The sequence below is a fragment of the Ambystoma mexicanum genome, chromosome 1p (genome assembly GCF_040938575.1).
Source record: "Ambystoma mexicanum isolate Mex_15411 chromosome 1p, UKY_AmexF1_1, whole genome shotgun sequence".
NCBI lineage: Eukaryota > Metazoa > Chordata > Amphibia > Caudata > Ambystomatidae > Ambystoma > Ambystoma mexicanum.
The window spans coordinates 130,540,463-130,558,755 of NC_090921.1; the positions used below are offsets into that span (position 1 = coordinate 130,540,463).

The 18,293-nt window shown below is 51.2% G+C and overlaps 1 protein-coding gene across 1 annotated transcript in view; it reads right to left on the minus strand.

Moving 5' to 3' along the window:
- The window catches only part of TSC22D4 (TSC22 domain family member 4), a 637,200-nt gene extending 619,212 nt beyond the window's left edge, over positions 1 to 17,988 (minus strand). The window contains exon 1 of the mRNA XM_069644942.1: positions 17,830 to 17,988. The gene's annotated coding sequence lies outside the window, so the exon portion shown is untranslated. The remainder of the gene's footprint in view (positions 1 to 17,829) is intronic.
- Positions 17,989 to 18,293: the final 305 nt, after the last annotated feature.

Here is an 18,293-nt window from a genome sequence, read left to right on the forward strand (position 1 = left end):
CAGACTGGCAGATGTCTGCTGATGCACTACAGCACCCGTGCTGTTTACTGCACTCCAGACTGGCAGATGTCTGCTGAAGCATTACAGTACTACCTGTGCTGTTTACTGCACTCCGGACTGGCAGATGTCTGCTGATGCACTACAGCACCCGTGCTGTTTACTGCACTCCAGACTGGCAGAGGTCTGCCGATGCACTACAGCACCCGTGCTGTTTACTGCAATCCAGACTGGCAGAGGTCTGCTGATGCATTACAGTACTACCTGTGCTGTTTACTGCACTCCGGACTGGCAGATGTCTGCTGATGCACTACAGCACCCGTGCTGTTTACTGCACTCCAGACTGGCAGAGGTCTGCTGATGCACTACAGCACCTGTGCTGTTTACTGCACTCCAGACTGGCAGAGGTCTGCTGATGCACTACAGCACCCGTGCTGTTTACTGCAATCCAGACTGGCAGATGTCTGCTGATGCATTACAGTACCACCTGTGCTGTTTACTGCACTCCAGACTGGCAGATGTCTGCTGATGCACTACAGCACCAGTGCTGTTTACTGCATTCCAGACTGGCAGAGGTCTGCTGATGCATAACAGTGCCTGTGCTGTTTACTGCACTCCAGACTAGCAGATGCCTGCTGATGTACTACAGCACCCGTGCTGTTTACTGCACTCCAGACTGGCAGATGTCTGCTGATGCATTACAGTACTACCTGTGCTGTTTACTGCACTCCAGACTGGCAGATGTCTGCTGATGCACTACAGCACCCGTGCTGTTTACTGCACTCCAGACTGGCAGAGGTCTGCTGATGCACTACAGCACCCGTGCTGTTTACTGCAATCTAGACTGGCAGAGGTCTGCTGATGCATTACAATACTACCTGTGCTGTTTACTGCACTCCAGACTGGCAGAGGTCTGCTGATGCATTACAGTACCTGTGATGTTTACTGCATTCCAGACTGGCAGAGGTCTGCTGATGCATTACAGTACTACCTGTGCTGTTTACTGCACTCCAGACTGGCAGATGTCTGCTGATGCATAACAGTGCCTGTGCTGTTTACTGCACTCCAGACTAGCAGATGCCTGCTGATGTACTACAGCACCCGTGCTGTTTACTGCATTCCAGACTGGCAGATGTCTGCTGATACACTACAGCACCCGTGCTGTTTACTGCAATCCAGACTGGCAGAGGTATGCTGATGCATTACAGTACTACCTGTGCTGTTTACTGCATTCCAGACTGGCAGAGGTCTGCTGATGCATAAAAGTGCCTGTGCTGTTTACTGCACTCTAGACTAACAGATGCCTGCTGATGTACTACATCAGCCGTGCTGTTTACTGCACTCCAGACTGGCAGATGTCTGCTGAAGCATTACAGTACTACCTGTGCTGTTTACTGCACTCCGGACTGGCAGATGTCTGCTGATGCACTACAGCACCCGTGCTGTTTACTGCACTCCAGACTGGCAGAGGTCTGCCGATGCACTACAGCACCCGTGCTGTTTACTGCACTCCAGACTGGCAGAGGTCTGCTGATGCATTACAGTACTACCTGTGCTGTTTACTGCACTCCAGACTGGCAGATGTCTGCTGATGCATTACAGTACTACCTGTGCTGTTTACTGCACTCCGGACTGGCAGATGTCTGCTGATGCACTACAGCACCCGTGCTGTTTACTGCACTCCAGACTGGCAGAGGTCTGCCGATGCACTACAGCACCCGTGCTGTTTATTGCAATACAGACTGGCAGAGGTCTGCTGATGCATTACAGTACTACCTGTGCTATTTACTGCACTCCAGACTGGCAGATGTCTGCTGATGCACTACAGCACCCGTGCTGTTTACTGCATTCCATACTGGCAGAGGTCTGCTGATGCACTACAGCACCTGTGCTGTTTACTGCACTCAAGACTGGCAGAGGTCTGCTGATGCACTACAGCACCCGTGCTGTTTACTGCAATCCAGACTGGCAGATGTCTGCTGATGCATTACAGTACTACCTGTGCTGTTTACTGCACTCCAGACTGGCAGATGTCTGCTGAAGCATTACAGTACTACCTGTGCTGTTTACTGCACTCTGGACTGGCAGATGTCTGCTGATGCACTACAGCACCTGTGCTGTTTACTGCAATACAGACTGGCAGAGGTCTGCTGATGCACTACAGCACCCGTGCTGTTTACTGCAATCCAGACTGGCAGATGTCTGCTGATGCATTACAGTACTACCTGTGCTGTTTACTGCACTCCAGACTGGCAGAGGTCTGCTGATGCACTACAGCACCCGTGCTGTTTACTGCACTCCAGACTGGCAGAGGTCTGCTGATGCATTACAGTACCTGTGCTGTTTACGAGGTCTGCTGATGCAATCCACGTGATGATGCATTGCTGTTCTGCTGCGGCTACCAGGCTGCTGCTGTTGAAAGATGCAAAACCTAGGCTTGCGCGTGCTATTCTACTTGACGATGCAATTGGAGGATATCAAACCCTGTAATACAGAGCTTATGCGCCACCAGAATAAAGGTGCTAAGTCATGACTTTGGGGATGACTCAGGGTTTGACTCGGAGTTTGGAATTAGGATTCAATCAGCGAAGCTAAACCCAGCTCCTGGGGTTTCAGCCATCGCCCAGTAGGCAGGAGCACCACTGGGCAGGGCCATCTTAAACACTTTTGTGTTGTCAAGTGCTTAGTACCTGAGAAAATGGGTTAACTCTGGCGGAACCGGAGCGAACAAATTACTCATGTTCTTTTGGAAGAATTATTCTTTATTTATCATCTTTGGGGCCCCCTTCTCCACCAAACCAAAGGAATTAAGGAATTAAGGGATCAAGAATACTGGTCGTCCCTCCCTCCCCCCACCCGTCGCGCTCACAACCTATAGGGTCATATGCTGTCTTGCAGCATAATAAGCAGGCTTACTCCCATAAGTCCACTTACCTCTTCATTCTTGCTCTAATCAGAATGATAAATAAGTAGCATTTGAAGACCAACACATTACCAAACATGACAATTTTTAAACAAAATATTATAGAAGGGTGTTATGCAAACTGGGAATGATTCTAGCTTTATTCTCTCCATCATCAAGGGGAGTATATAAGTACCGGCATACCAATCGATGTAATTTAACAAAAGTAATCTGGATTTGTCTTTTGTAGTTTAGAACTTTAAATACTTCCAAAACAGTGGCTTGTGACATTTACATTTATAAACGTGCATGAAAACCTTAGACTGTTACCAAAAAGCAAACCGTTTCTTGTGTCAAACAAGCAGACATTAGAATATGCTTGCCTGAGGCCTACAACTTCTGGTCCGTTCTCTTCTGTCTACCAGCCCTTCCACCCAAATGGCCTCTATAAGAAGAAAGATCAAGAAATGGGCTAAACGATACCAGCAGCATGCAAAAAGGCAAACCTCACAGAAGACAGCACAGTGTAATATAAGATATATTAGATGATTTTACCAGGATCACTGTATCGCCTGCTGGCAAATCCAGGATACAAACATGAACGCTGTTGTTCCAAAGTCTTGAATTTGGATACTTATTCACCTCTTGGACTAACGGTTTATGCCATCGTTGGAGGCGATTGCCTAGGTTTTATAACACCCCATCTGAACAAACCAATTTTGAGACCTTCACCGTAGTTTTTTTTTATAGCAACCCCTATCGGGTGCAGGTACGTTGCTGATAACAGCAGATGTTGTTCTGCCAAACCAAGTACATATGCAGGCAGGTTTATAAGCTTCAGACATAGGAAAGGCTCAGCCAGCCTTGCTGGAATGTGATATTCTAATTTTGCATATGAACACATATCTCTGCAATGGGTGCTTCACACACTGAGCTAACTTTTGTGGCACTCAATTTATCAATCTGCATGCCACTGTTGCCTATTGCACATGATCAGCATAATTCCCACAGGGAGAAATGAATGCTACAGAGTTGTGCCATAAGGAACACACAAACATGTATACCACAGTGAACACAGAAAGCAATACATGATGAATTGATCAAGGCAGAATGTACTTGTCAAAACAGAAAGGCAATGGGTTTAGAGCCTCAGCAGCATCCCATGAAATACCCTGACTTGTGCTATTCAACACTGGTGAACAATGTAATCTTACTTCTTCAGATCAGCCAGCCCTGTGGGGGCCCCCTCCAAGGTGGGAGCCCTGGACAAGTGCCCCTTTTGCCCTCCCATAAAAACGTCTCTGCCGCTGGGGAACCAGAAGCGAGTACACAGTGCACAACAAATCTAACTTCCCCATGAGAACCGGGAGCGAGTGCACAGTGCACCGCAAATCTAACTTCCACATCAGAACCAGGAGCGAGTAAACAGCGCACCGCAAATCTAACTTCCACATGAGAACTAGGAGCGAGTACACAGAGCACCGCAAATCTAACTTCCACATGAGAAACAGGAGCAAGTACACAGCGCACCGCAAATCTAGCTTCCACAGAACCGGAGCAGTACACACAGTGCACCGCAAATCTAACTTCCACATGAGAACCAGGAGTGAGTAAACACAGCGCACCGCAAATCTAACTTCCACATGAGAACCAGGAGCAAGTAAACACAGAACACTGCAAATCTAGCTTCCACATGAGAACCAGGAGCGAGTACAAAGCGCACCGCAAATCCAACTTCCACATGAGAACCAGGAGCGAGTGCACAGCGCACCGCAAATCTTACTTCAACATGAGAACCAGGAGCGAGTGCACATGGCACTGCAAATCTAGCTTCCACATGAGAACCAGGAACAGGTACACAGCGCACCACAAATCTAGCTTCCACATGAGAACCAGGAGCGAGTACACACAGCGCACCGCAAATCTAGCTTCCACGTGAGAACCAGGAGCGAGTACACACAGCGCACCGCAAATCTAACTTCCACATGAGAAACAGGAGCAAGTACAAACAGCGCAACGCATATCTAGCTTCCACATGAGAACCAGGAGTGAGTACACATAGCACACTGCAAATCTAACTTCCACATGAGAACCAGGAGAGAGTGCTCAGGGCACTGCAAATCTAGCTTCCATGTGAGAACCAGGAGCAACTACACAGCGCACCACAAATCTAGCTTCCACATGAGAACCATGAATGAGTACACATAGCACACCGCAAATCTAGCTTCCACATGAGAACCAGGAGCAAGTACACACAGCGCACCGCAAATCTAACTTCCACATGAGAACCAGGAGCAAGTACAAACAGCGCACCATAAATCTAGCTTCCACATGAGAACCAGGAGCAAGTACACATAGCGCACCGCAAATCTAACTTCAACATGAGAACCAGGAATGAGTGGTCAGGGTCCTGCAAATCTAGCTTCCACTTGAGAACCAGGAGCGAATGCACACAGCGCACCGCAAATCCAACTTCCACATGAGAACCAGGAGCGAGTGCATATGGCACCGCAAATCCAACTTCTACATGAGAACCAGGAGCGAGTACACAGCGCACTGCAAATCTAGCTTCCACATGAGAACCAGGAGGGAGTACACACAGCGCATCGCAAATCTAATTTCCACATGAGAACCAGGAGCGAGTGCACACAGCGCACCGCAAATCTAACTTCCACTGACAACCATGAGCGAGTGCAAAGTGCACCGCAAATCTAACTTCCACATGAGAACCAGGAGCCAGTACACACAGCACACCGCATATCTAACTTCCACATGAGTACCAGGAGCCATAACACACAGCGCACCACAAATCTAATTTCCACATGAGAACCAGGAGTGAGTGCACATGGCACCGCAAATCTAGCTTCCACGTGAGAACCAGGAGCGAGTGTACAGCGCACCGCACATCTAGTTTCCACATGAGAACCAGGAGCGAGTACAAAGCGCACCGCAAATCCAACTTCCACATGAGAACCAGGAGCGAGTGCACAGTGTACCGCAAATCTAACTTCCACATGAGAACCAGGAGTGAGTGCACATGGCACCGCAAATATAACTTCCACATGAGAAACAGGAGCAAGTACAAACAGCGCAATGCAAATCTAGCTTCCACATGAGAACCAGGAGTGAGTACACATAGCGCACCGCAAATCTAACTTCCACATGAGAACCAGGAGAGAGTGCTCAGGGCACCGCAAATCTAGCATCCACGTGAGAACCAGGAGCAACTACACAGTGCACCTCAAATCTAGCTTCCACATGAGAACCAGGAGCGAGTACACAGCGCACCACAAATCTAGCTTCCACATGCGAACCATGAGTAGGTACACACAGCACACCACAAATCTAGCTTCCACATGAGAACCAGGAGCAAGCACACACAGCGCACCGCAAATCTAACTTCCACATGAGAACCAGGAGCAAGTACACACAGCGCACCACAAATCTAGCTTCCACATGAGAACCAGGAGCAAGTACACATAGCGCACCGCAAATCTAACTTCCACATGAGAACCAGGAGTGAGTGGTCAGGGCCCTGCAAATCTAGCTTCCACATGAGAACCAGGAGCGAGTGCACACAGCGCACCGTAAATTCAACTTCCACATGACAACCAGGAGGGAGAACACACAGCGCATCGCAAATCTAATTTCCACATGAGAACCAGGAGGGAGTACACACAGCGCATCGCAAATCTAACTTCCACATGAGAACCAGGAGCGAGTGCACACAGCGCACCGCAAATCTAACTTCCACTGACAACCATGAGCGAGTGCAAAGCGCACCGCAAATCTAACTTGCACATGAGAACCAGGAAAGAGTACACACAGCGCACCACAAATCTAACTTCCACATGAGAACCAGGAGCGAGTGCACATGGCACTGCAAATCCAACTTCTACTTGAGAACCAGGAGCAAATACACAGCGCACTGCAAATCTAGCTTCCACATGAGAACCAGGAGGGAGTACACACAGCGCATCACAAATCTAATTTCCACATGAGAACCAGGAGCAAATGCACACAGCGCACCGGAAATCTAACTTCCACTGACAACCATGAGCAAGTGCAAAGTGCACCGCAAATCTAACTTCCACATGAGAACCAGTAGCCAGTACACACAACACACCGCAAATCTAACTTCCACATGAGAACCAGGAGCCAGTACATAGAGCGCACCACAAATCTAATTTCCACATGAGAACCAGGAGTGAGTCCACATGGCACCGCAAATCTAGCTTCCAAATGAGAACCAGGAGTGAGTAAACATAGCGCACCGCAAATCTAACTTCCACATGAGAACCAGGAGAGAGTGCTCAGGGCACCGCAAATCTAGCTTCCACGTGAGAACCAGGAGCAACTACACAGCGCACCTCAAATCTAGCTTCCACATGAGAACCAGGAGCAAGTACACAGCGCACCACAAATCTAGCTTCCACATGAGAACCATGAGTGAGTACACACAGCGCACCGCAAATCTAGCTTCCACATGAGAACCAGGAGCAAGTACACACAGCGCACCGCAAATCTAACTTCCACATGAGAACCAGGAGCAAGAACACACAGCGCACCACAAATCTAGCTTCCACATGAGAACGAGGAGCGAGTACACATAGCACACCGCAAATCTAACTTCCACATGAGAACCAGGAGTGAGTGCTCAGGGCCCTGCAAATCTAGCTTCCACATTAGAAGCAGGAGCGAGTGCACACAGCGCACCGCAAATCCAACTTCCACATGAGAACCAGGAGCGAGTACACAGTGCACTGCAAATCTAGCTTCCACATGACAACCAGGAGGGAGTACACACAGCGCATTGCAAATCTAATTTCCACATGAGAACCAGGAGCGAGTGCAAAGTGCACCGCAAATCTAACTTCCACATGAGAACCAGGAGCCAGTACACACAGAGCACCGCAAATCTAACTTCCACATGAGAACCAGGAGCCAGTACACACAGCGCACCACAAATCTAATTTCCACATGAGAACCAGGAGTGAGTGCACATGGCACCACACATCTAGCTTCCACATGAGAACCAGGAGCGAATACAAAGCGCACCGCAAATCCAACTTCCACATGAGAACCAGGAGCGAGTGCACATGGCACTGCAAATCTAGCTTCCACATGAGAATCAGGAGCAAGTATACAGCGCACCTCAAATCTAGCTTCCGCATGAGAACCAGGAGCGGGTACACACAGCGCACCGCAAATCTAGCTTCCACGTGAGAACCAGGAGCGAGTACACACAGCGCACCGCAAATCTAACTGCCACATGAGAACCAGGAGCAAGTACACACAGCGCAACGCAAATCTAGCTTCCAAATGAGAACCAGGAGTGAGTACACATAGCACACCGCAAATCTAACTTCCACATGAGAACCAGGAGAGAGTGCTCAGGGCACCGCAAATCTAGCTTACACATGAGAACCATGAGTGAGTACAACACAGCGCACCGCAAATCTAGCTTCCACATGAGAACCAGGAGCAAGTACACACAGCGCACCGCAAATCTAACTTCCACATGAGAACCAGGAGCAAGTACACACAGCGCAACGCAAATCTAGCTTCCAAATGAGAACCAGGAGTGAGTACACATAGCGCACCGCAAATCTAACTTCCACATGAGAACCAGGAGAGAGTGCTCAGGGCACCGCAAATCTAGCTTACACATGAGAACCATGAGTGAGTACAACACAGCGCACCGCAAATCTAGCTTCCACATGAGAACCAGGAGCAAGTAAACACAGCGCACCGCAAATCTAACTTCCACATGAGAACCAGGAACAAGTACACACAGCGCACCACAAATCTAGCTTCCACTTGAGAACCAGGAGTGAGTGCTCAGGGCCCTGCAAATCTAGCTTCCACATTAGAAGCAGGAGCGAGTGCACACAGCGCACCGCAAATCCAACTTCCACATGAGAACCAGGAGCGAGTACACAGTGCACTGCAAATCTAGCTTCCACATGACAATCAGGAGGGAGTACACACAGCGCATTGCAAATCTAATTTCCACATGAGAACCAGGAGCGAGTGCAAAGTGCACCGCAAATCTAACTTCCACATGAGAACCAGGAGCCAGTACACACAGAGCACCGCAAATCTAACTTCCACATGAGAACCAGGAGCCAGTACACACAGCGCACCACAAATCTAATTTCCACATGAGAACCAGGAGTGAGTGCACATGGCACCCCACATCTAGCTTCCACATGAGAACCAGGAGCGAGTACAAAGCGCACCGCAAATCCAACTTCCACATGAGAACCAGGAGCGAGTGCACATGGCACTGCAAATCTAGCTTCCACATGAGAATCAGGAGCAAGTATACAGCGCACCTCAAATCTAGCTTCCGCATGAGAACCAGGAGCGGGTACACACAGCGCACCGCAAATCTAGCTTCCACGTGAGAACCAGGAGCGAGTACACACAGCGCACCGCAAATCTAACTGCCACATGAGAACCAGGAGCAAGTACACACAGCACAACGCAAATCTAGCTTCCAAATGAGAACCAGTAGTGAGTACACATAGCGCACCGCAAATCTAACTTCCACATGAGAACCAGGAGAGAGTGCTCAGGGCACCGCAAATCTAGCTTACACATGAGAACCATGAGTGAGTACAACACAGCGCACCGCAAATCTAGCTTCCACATGAGAACCAGGAGCAAGTACACACAGCGCACCGCAAATCTAACTTCCACATGAGAACCAGGAGCAAGTACACACAGCGCAACGCAAATCTAGCTTCCAAATGAGAACCAGGAGTGAGTACACATAGCGCACCGCAAATCTAACTTCCACATGAGAACCAGGAGAGAGTGCTCAGGGCACCGCAAATCTAGCTTACACATGAGAACCATGAGTGAGTACAACACAGCGCACCACAAATCTAGCTTTCACATGAGAACCAGGAGCAAGTAAACACAGCGCACCGCAAATCTAACTTCCACATGAGAACCAGGAACAAGTACACACAGCGCACCACAAATCTAGCTTCCACTTGAGAACCAGGAGTGAGTGCTCAGGGCCCTGCAAATCTAGCTTCCACATGAGAACCAGGAGCGAGTGCACACAGCGCACCGCAAATCCAACTTTCACATGAGAACCAGGAGCGAGTACACAGTGCACTGCAAATCTAGCTTCCACATGAGAACCAGGAGGGAGTACACACAGCGCGAACCGCAAATCTAACTTTCACTGACAACCATGAGCGAGTGCAAAGCGCACCACAAATCTAACTTCCACATGAGAACCAGGAGCCAGTACACACAGCGCACCACAAATCTAGTTTCCACATGACAACCAGGAGCGAGTACATACAGCGCACCACAAATCTAACTTCCACATGAGAACCATGAGTGAGTACACACAGCGCACCGCAAATCTAGCTTCCACATGAGAACCAGGAGCAAGTACACACAGCGCACCGCAAATCTAACTTCCACATGAGAACCAGGAGCAAGAACACACAGCGCACCACAAATCTAGCTTCCACATGAGAACGAGGAGCGAGTACACATAGCACACCGCAAATCTAACTTCCACATGAGAACCAGGAGTGAGTGCTCATGGCCCTGCAAATCTAGCTTCCACATGAGAAGCAGGAGCGAGTGCACAAAGCGCACCGCAAATCCAACTTCCACATGAGAACCAGGAGTGAGTACACAGTGCACTGCAAATCTAGCTTCCACATGACAACCAGGAGGGAGTACACACAGCGCATCGCAAATCTAATTTCCACATGAGAACCAGGAGCGAGTGCAAAGTGCACCGCAAATCTAACTTCCACATGAGAACCAGGAGCCAGTACACACAGCGCTCCGCAAATCTAACTTCCACATGAGAACCAGGAGCCAGTACACACAGCGCACCACAAATCTAATTTCCACATGAGAACCAGGAGTGAGTGCACATGGCACCGCACATCTAGCTTCCACATGAGAACTAGGAGCACGTATACAGCGCACCTCAAATCTAGCTTCCGCATAAGAACCAGGAGCGGGTACACACAGCGCACCGCAAATCTAGCTTCCACGTGAGAACCAGGAGCGAGTACACCCAGCGCACCACAAATCTAATTTCCACATGAGAACCAGGAGTGAGTGCACATGGCACCGCAAATATAACTTCCACATGAGAACCAGGAGAGAGTGCTCAGGGCACCGCAAATCTAACTTCCACGTGAGAACCATGAGTGAGTGCACACAGCGCACCGCAAATCCAACTTCCACATGAGAACCAGGAGCGAGTGCACACAGCGCACCGCAAATCCAACTTCCACATGAGAACCAGGAGTGAGTACACAGTGCACTGCAAATCTAGCTTCCACATGACAACCAGGAGGGAGTACACACAGCGCATCGCAAATCTAATTTCCACATGAGAACCAGGAGCGAGTGCAAAGTGCACCGCAAATCTAACTTCCACATGAGAACCAGGAGCCAGTACACACAGCGCTCCGCAAATCTAACTTCCACATGAGAACCAGGAGCCAGTACACACAGCGCACCACAAATCTAATTTCCACATGAGAACCAGGAGTGAGTGCACATGGCACCGCACATCTAGCTTCCACATGAGAGCTAGGAGCACGTATACAGCGCACCTCAAATCTAGCTTCCGCATAAGAACCAGGAGCGTGTACACACAGCGCACCGCAAATCTAGCTTCCACGTGAGAACTAGGAGCGAGTACACCCAGCGCACCACAAATCTAATTTCCACATGAGAACCAGGAGTGAGTGCACATGGCACCGCAAATATAACTTCCACATGAGAACCAGGAGAGAGTGCTCAGGGCACCGCAAATCTAACTTCCACGTGAGAACCATGAGTGAGTGCACACAGCGCACCGCAAATCCAACTTCCACATGAGAACCAGGAGCGAGTGCACACAGCGCACCGCAAATCCAACTTCCACATGAGAACCAGGAGTGAGTACACAGTGCACTGCAAATCTAGCTTCCACATGACAACCAGGAGGGAGTACACACAGCGCATCGCAAATCTAATTTCCACATGAGAACCAGGAGCGAGTGCAAAGTGCACCGCAAATCTAACTTCCACATGAGAACCAGGAGCCAGTACACACAGCGCTCCGCAAATCTAACTTCCACATGAGAACCAGGAGTGAGTGCACATGGCACCGCACATCTAGCTTCCACATGAGAACTAGGAGCACGTATACAGCGCACCTCAAATCTAGCTTCCGCATAAGAACAAGGAGCGGGTACACACAGCGCACCGCAAATCTAGCTTCCACGTGAGAACCAGGAGCGAGTACACCCAGCGCACCACAAATCTAATTTCCACATGAGAACCAGGAGTGAGTGCACATGGCACCGCAAATATAACTTCCACATGAGAACCAGGAGAGAGTGCTCAGGGCACCGCAAATCTAACTTCCACGTGAGAACCATGAGTGAGTGCACACAGCGCACCGCAAATCCAACTTCCACATGAGAACCAGGAGCGAGTGCACAGCGCACCGCAAATCTAACTTCCACATCAGATACAAACACTTCTGCCCTAATTGTCCACAGCAATGGAAATAATGTCAAACACATGCTACTATTGACAATCCTAGCCAACAAAATGCCTTCCTAAAACTAAATCTTCAAAGGGCAATGTTTTTCTCTGTGACAGTAGCACTGGCGATAAAGAACACGCATCTGTAAGGATGACCTTAGCATGGTGCTGACCGTTTACACATAGTCCCAGGTGTGTTTTTATTGTGCACGGTTACGGCCTCTCGGGGGTCCCTACTCTCCCCAACTGTGTATTTGGTCCCCGTTGCTGCATGCGCCCGTTGTCTTCCAGTCCTCCCCGTGTCAGTCCCGCCCCCACTCCCCCCCACACACACTCATCCGGGGGATGTCGCTGCACACGTTCACACCAGCACACTCCAGGGTACCAGGGCCCAGGGTACCAGAGCCCATCTCCTCACAGGTCCCATCCCCGCAGGGCGCCGCTACTGACACACCTCCACGGCCCACCACATAGGAGGAGAGCTCAAAGTTACCCACTCGGCGACCAATAACCTCCCTGACTGTCCTTCTCAGCCTCTACCCTGAATCCCACAACACGCATACCAGCTAAACCCCTCCCGCAGAGCAACCGAATAACCCCCGCCCCAACACATCCAACAACAGAATGCTACACCTCTACAACCAACTTACATACCTCCATGCCAGGCACGCACCCGAGCGCCACGCGCACCCCAGGCCTCGGCGCTCTCAGTAACCTAATCAGTGCCAGCCACAGCATCCTAGCGCCCCCGCATACCATTCCTATGTCCTCTTTACTCAGGACAGTCACCTGATCAGTGCCAGCCACAGTATCCTAGCACCACACGCACACCATTCCTCTGAGCTCAGAACCAGCCACGGCATCCTAGCACCACACGCACACCATGCCTCTGTGCTCTCTACACAGGACAGTCACCTGCTCAGTGCCAGCCACGGCATCCTAGCACCACACGCACACCATTCCTCTGAGCTCAGAACCTGCCACGGCATCCGAGCACCACACGCACACCATGCCTCTGTGCTCTCTACACAGGACAGTCACCTGCTCAGTGCCAGCCACAGCATCCTAGAGCCACACGCACACCATTCCTCTGTGCTCTCTACACAGGACAGTCACCTGCTCAGTGCCAGCCACAGTATCCTAGCACCACACGCACACCATTCCTCTGAGCTCAGAACCTGCCACGGCATCCTAGCACCACACGCACACCATGCCTCTGTGCTCTCTACACAGGACAGTCACCTGCTCAGTGCCAGCCACAGCATCCTAGAGCCACACGCACACCATTCCTCTGTGCTCTCTACACAGGACAGTCACCTGCTCAGTGCCAGCCACAGCATCCTAGAGCCACACGCACACCATTCCTCTGTGCTCTCTACACAGGACAGTCACCTGCTCAGTGCCAGCCACAGCATCCTAGAGCCACACGCACACCATTCCTCTGTGCTCTCTACACAGGACAGTCACCTGCTCAGTGCCAGCCACAGTATCCTAGCGCCACACGCACACCATTCCTCTGAGTTCAGAACCAGCCACGGCATCCGAGCACCACGCGCACACCATGCCTCTGTGCTCAGAACCAGCCACGGCATCCTAGCACCACACGCACACCATTCCTCTGAGCTCAGAACCAGCCACGGCATCCTAGAGCCACACGCACACCATTCCTCTGAGCTCAGAACCTGCCACGGCATCCTAGCACCACACTCACACCATGCCTCTGTGCTCAGAACCAGCCACGGCATCCGAGCACCACGCGCACACCATGCCTCTGTGCTCTCTACACAGGACAGTAACCTGCTCAGTGCCAGCCACAGCATCCTAGAGCCACACGCACACCATTCCTCTGTGCTCAGAACCAGCCACGGCATCCGAGCACAACGCGCACAACATGCCTCTGTGCTCTCTACACAGGACAGTAACCTGCTCAGTGCCAGCCACAGCATCCTAGAGCCACACGCACACCATTCCTCTGTGCTCAGAACCAGCCACGGCATCCGAGCACCACGCGCACACCATGCCGCTGTGCTCTCTACACAGGACAGTAACCTGCTCAGTGCCAGCCACGGCATCCTAGCACCACACGCGGACCAGGCAGTCCCTCACATACCCACATTTACACCAAATGAGACGTATTCATGGAAACACCTGTGCAGCCTCTCCGCATAGGAATGACCACACGAAACCCTCAATCACTACCCGGAAGCAGGCTTAAATATCCTTTAGGATTCGCAGCGTGTAGGCGGGTTTGCAGGTCAGATTTATGGGTGTGTGTATGCAACCGGGGTTCCGGTCTAACTTAGGGGTGCATGTGTGTAGTGTAGCGTGGTGCCGGAACGATTTTCGGGGGTTCGCACACAGATTTTCTGAGTTTAAACTGAGTTGTGGTTTTCCATACGCATGCTGTCGGGGTGCCGACAACAGTTACGGGGACCCTGTGCAGGATCCCTGAGATGCAGGCCTGCTTGCGGGGGACTGCACGCACTGTTTGAAGGGTGCATGTATTTGTGTCCAGGGGAGCGCGCAAAGGTAGCAGTTCTGGCTGTTTATGCTTTGCGTGTGGGCGTGTTGGGGGCGTTCCGGACGCAAACTGCTAATACGGTTACTTTGTGCAGTTAATTCCATGAAGACGCGGGCAGCGCTTTTTTTGCTCTGTGCGCAATGTCCTTCTTGGCACGCGGCTCTTGCAGGATTTCTGCGCACATTTCCATGAATCGGCCCTTAGTTTCACGCCAACAAGAAATTTTCATCTAGGTGTAAAAAGAATGGATCCCAATGGAATCCGCCTTACTTTTTGCACCTGCACAAGAGCAAATCTATGTTGCGGTCTCTATCGGCCCAAGCTAACCTCACCCGTCGCCCCGCCCCCTTTATTGTGTACAAATGGCAGCGGTGAGCGGCCTGATACCCACTCCTCAAGACCAAGTCCATGCCCCTCCGGACAAAGATCAACGTCTACAAGGTGATCATCAGACCAAACCTGACGTATGCCTCCCGAGCATGGATGACATGCCATGAGCGACACCGGAAGAGTCTTCAGATAGTCCAGAACAAAGCCCTGCGGATATCTCATCTGGAGCTCCAAACTTCACAAGGATAGCAGACCTTCACAGAGACCTGGACATCGAGATGTTGGATGAACATCTAGGGAAGCTGAGTAAGAACTTCTGCCAAGAACTGGATCAGAACCCGAACCCTCTGATCAGAAGACTCACTGCCACCACTGCAAACCCCTTCGACTGCTACCCGCGGCCCATCACTGCGAAGACCCTGTGAAACCAGCCCTACTGTGACAAGACCACACAGACCAAGAAGAATACAAACCCACGACTACACACTCAACCCGAGAAGATGGAGTAATGAGGCTCAAGCCTCGGTATCCAAAAAATCACAGCTGATGGATAAAAATCTGTCAGCAAGAAGAACAAGCGCCTGAAACCCAGGAACCTATCAGAGGCTCGGGCTGCGTCCGGAGCTTCTGCACTCGGCACTGTACCCTGAAACGGGAAACATGCACACAATCCGGCAAAGTGCGGCGCTCGGCGCAGTACTCGGGGCCTAGTTCCCAGAGGCGAGTGAAGCGCTGGAGGCGGTGAATGGAACGACGAAGCGCTACTTACACAAAACAGAATAGGGGTGTACATCCCTGCAGCTGTACTCGGCACTGTGCGCGCAGGGCTGGCCGACCATTTACATGAAGTAGAAGGGCCTGATGAGGGGAGCATTGCACTATATTCTTACAGACAAGGGGGTCACTGTGCCTGTACTCGGTACTCTACTGAGGTCAAACAGTTGATATTACTGAGCACAGTGTGTGTGCACAGTGTATGAGCACAGTGTGTGTGCACAGTGTGTGTGCACAGTGTATGAGCACAGTGTGTGTGCAGAGTGTGTGTGCACAGTGTATGCGCACAGTGTATGTGCAGAGTGTGTGTGTGCACAGTGTATGCGCACCGTGTGCGTGCGTGTAACTTGCAGGTCACATGTTCCAGTCGCAGTCAGGTGACTAGGGGGTTACACACCTGGCGTTGGAAGCCAGGCAAGACTGCTCATTCCCCAAAGATGATAAAAACGAGTGCCACACAGCCAGATAAAAATGAGGTCTATTATTTGAATACCCACGATCTATGTGTAATTCAATTGCATTAATAAAATAAGATCCGGTGACATCTGATTGGTCCTAACTGGGTGTCCGATTTAATTGCACTTCATGAAGCCCACCCACCTATGGGCTCATCCCAAAAAACACTCCCCCAAGAAGCTAGTCGCGTTTCTCCGCTCGCCGCAATTTGCATTCTGGGACCTGTAGTTTCGCTTTTCAGGGTGTAAAGCCAAGACTGAAAGGCGCAGATTGCATGGCGATGAGGGACGAGGGCTGGCTGCACGTCTCGCGCGTGGAACGGAGCTAGTGGGGAGCTGTCAGCACTGCTTCTAAGCGCCACGAAAGTGCCTCATAGCTAGTCAATGGCCAGGAGCTTCAGCACCCGGGTCGTATTACAGAAGTGTGAGGGGCGGGGTTGACCGGGAAACGGAAGATTTGCCCGGACCCCGGTTACTGTCACAATATGTACGTCTGGGCAGCCCCGACCGCCAACCGGAGCGTCTGACACATGATTTAAAGTTGCACAGCTGCCCCCGTGTGTGAGATGAGATGACAGGGGGCGGAGCCTGAGCCGGCGCTTCACAGAGCGCTCAAAGGGGGGGAGGGAGGGTTGAGTAGAGCATTAGGCATGGTGAAAGGAGGAGACAGAGAGACAGTGGCTGAGAAGGGTGTAGAGAAAAACAGGGGCATAACTGCATAGTTCTGTTATTGGGCCTCATAGCGCTGCGTCTGCCAGTTGCATGCTCTGGGCGCTTTGAATAGGAGAAAGACACGGTGCTGTAACCAGCGACGGGCGGAGAACAAAACCATCAAGTACGGGACTGTTTAATTTCACACCCTGCCTAGTCTCCAGCTTTACACTGTGGATTACAGTCGCTCTGCTCGTCGTGAGCCCCACCGCTTTTTTAATTTAAATTGCTTTGCTGTTCCCCCGAATCCCCCGATGCAAACTAAAAGGGACCGCAAGAAGTGCCTATCACGAGGGGTAGGGGAGGGGGTTCCCTGCCCATACGGGAGGTTTTCCCCGCCCCCTTCAATCGTACAAGTGCGGGCATGGGGGCGGGTGATGAGGCACCGATATGGGTACGTGCTGGGGGACCGGGGGGGGGGGTTCAGTCCTGTAGAATTGAGCCCTGTCTACCATGCACAGAAAACACGATCACATGTTGTGATTTACAATAAAACAAGGCACACCGTTTCAAAGCAAACTGGCATTAAGTTCTAAGAGCACACCGAGCAATGCCAGGGCAAGCGCCAACAGCAAAGTGAGCAATTGTTTAATGCGCAGAAGAAGTACCATGGCAGCGCCTCCTGCTGTCCGGTGCTGGGGCTGGCCGGGCGGGCGGGAGGGGGGTCCTCGGAGACAGGCGCGGGTTCCCGGGGGGCAGTGGAGCAGTGTTCGGTGAGTGGCACTGCTGGGATCTCTGGGTTGTAGATGACAGGAGACACGAAGGCGAGGAAACGCTGCGAGAGCTGTCCCCTCCCCTGCGCCTCCTCCCACACCAGACCTGTCAGTGCGAGGGGAGGGAGGAGGGTGGGTGAGAGCGTTAAAGAGACACCACACATTCGCGCCCTGTGCCAGGCTGCTGACAGGCTCGCTGCTTAACACTTTCAGGAATGGGCAAAACCCTCCAAACACGCATACATGGCCAAAAACACAAACTTTACACGTTGCCAACACAATCAGGCCGCCGTGTGCACGTGGCACGCGTGCGCGGGCATAACATGGCAATAAAACCAACACATTTTGATTCATGTTAA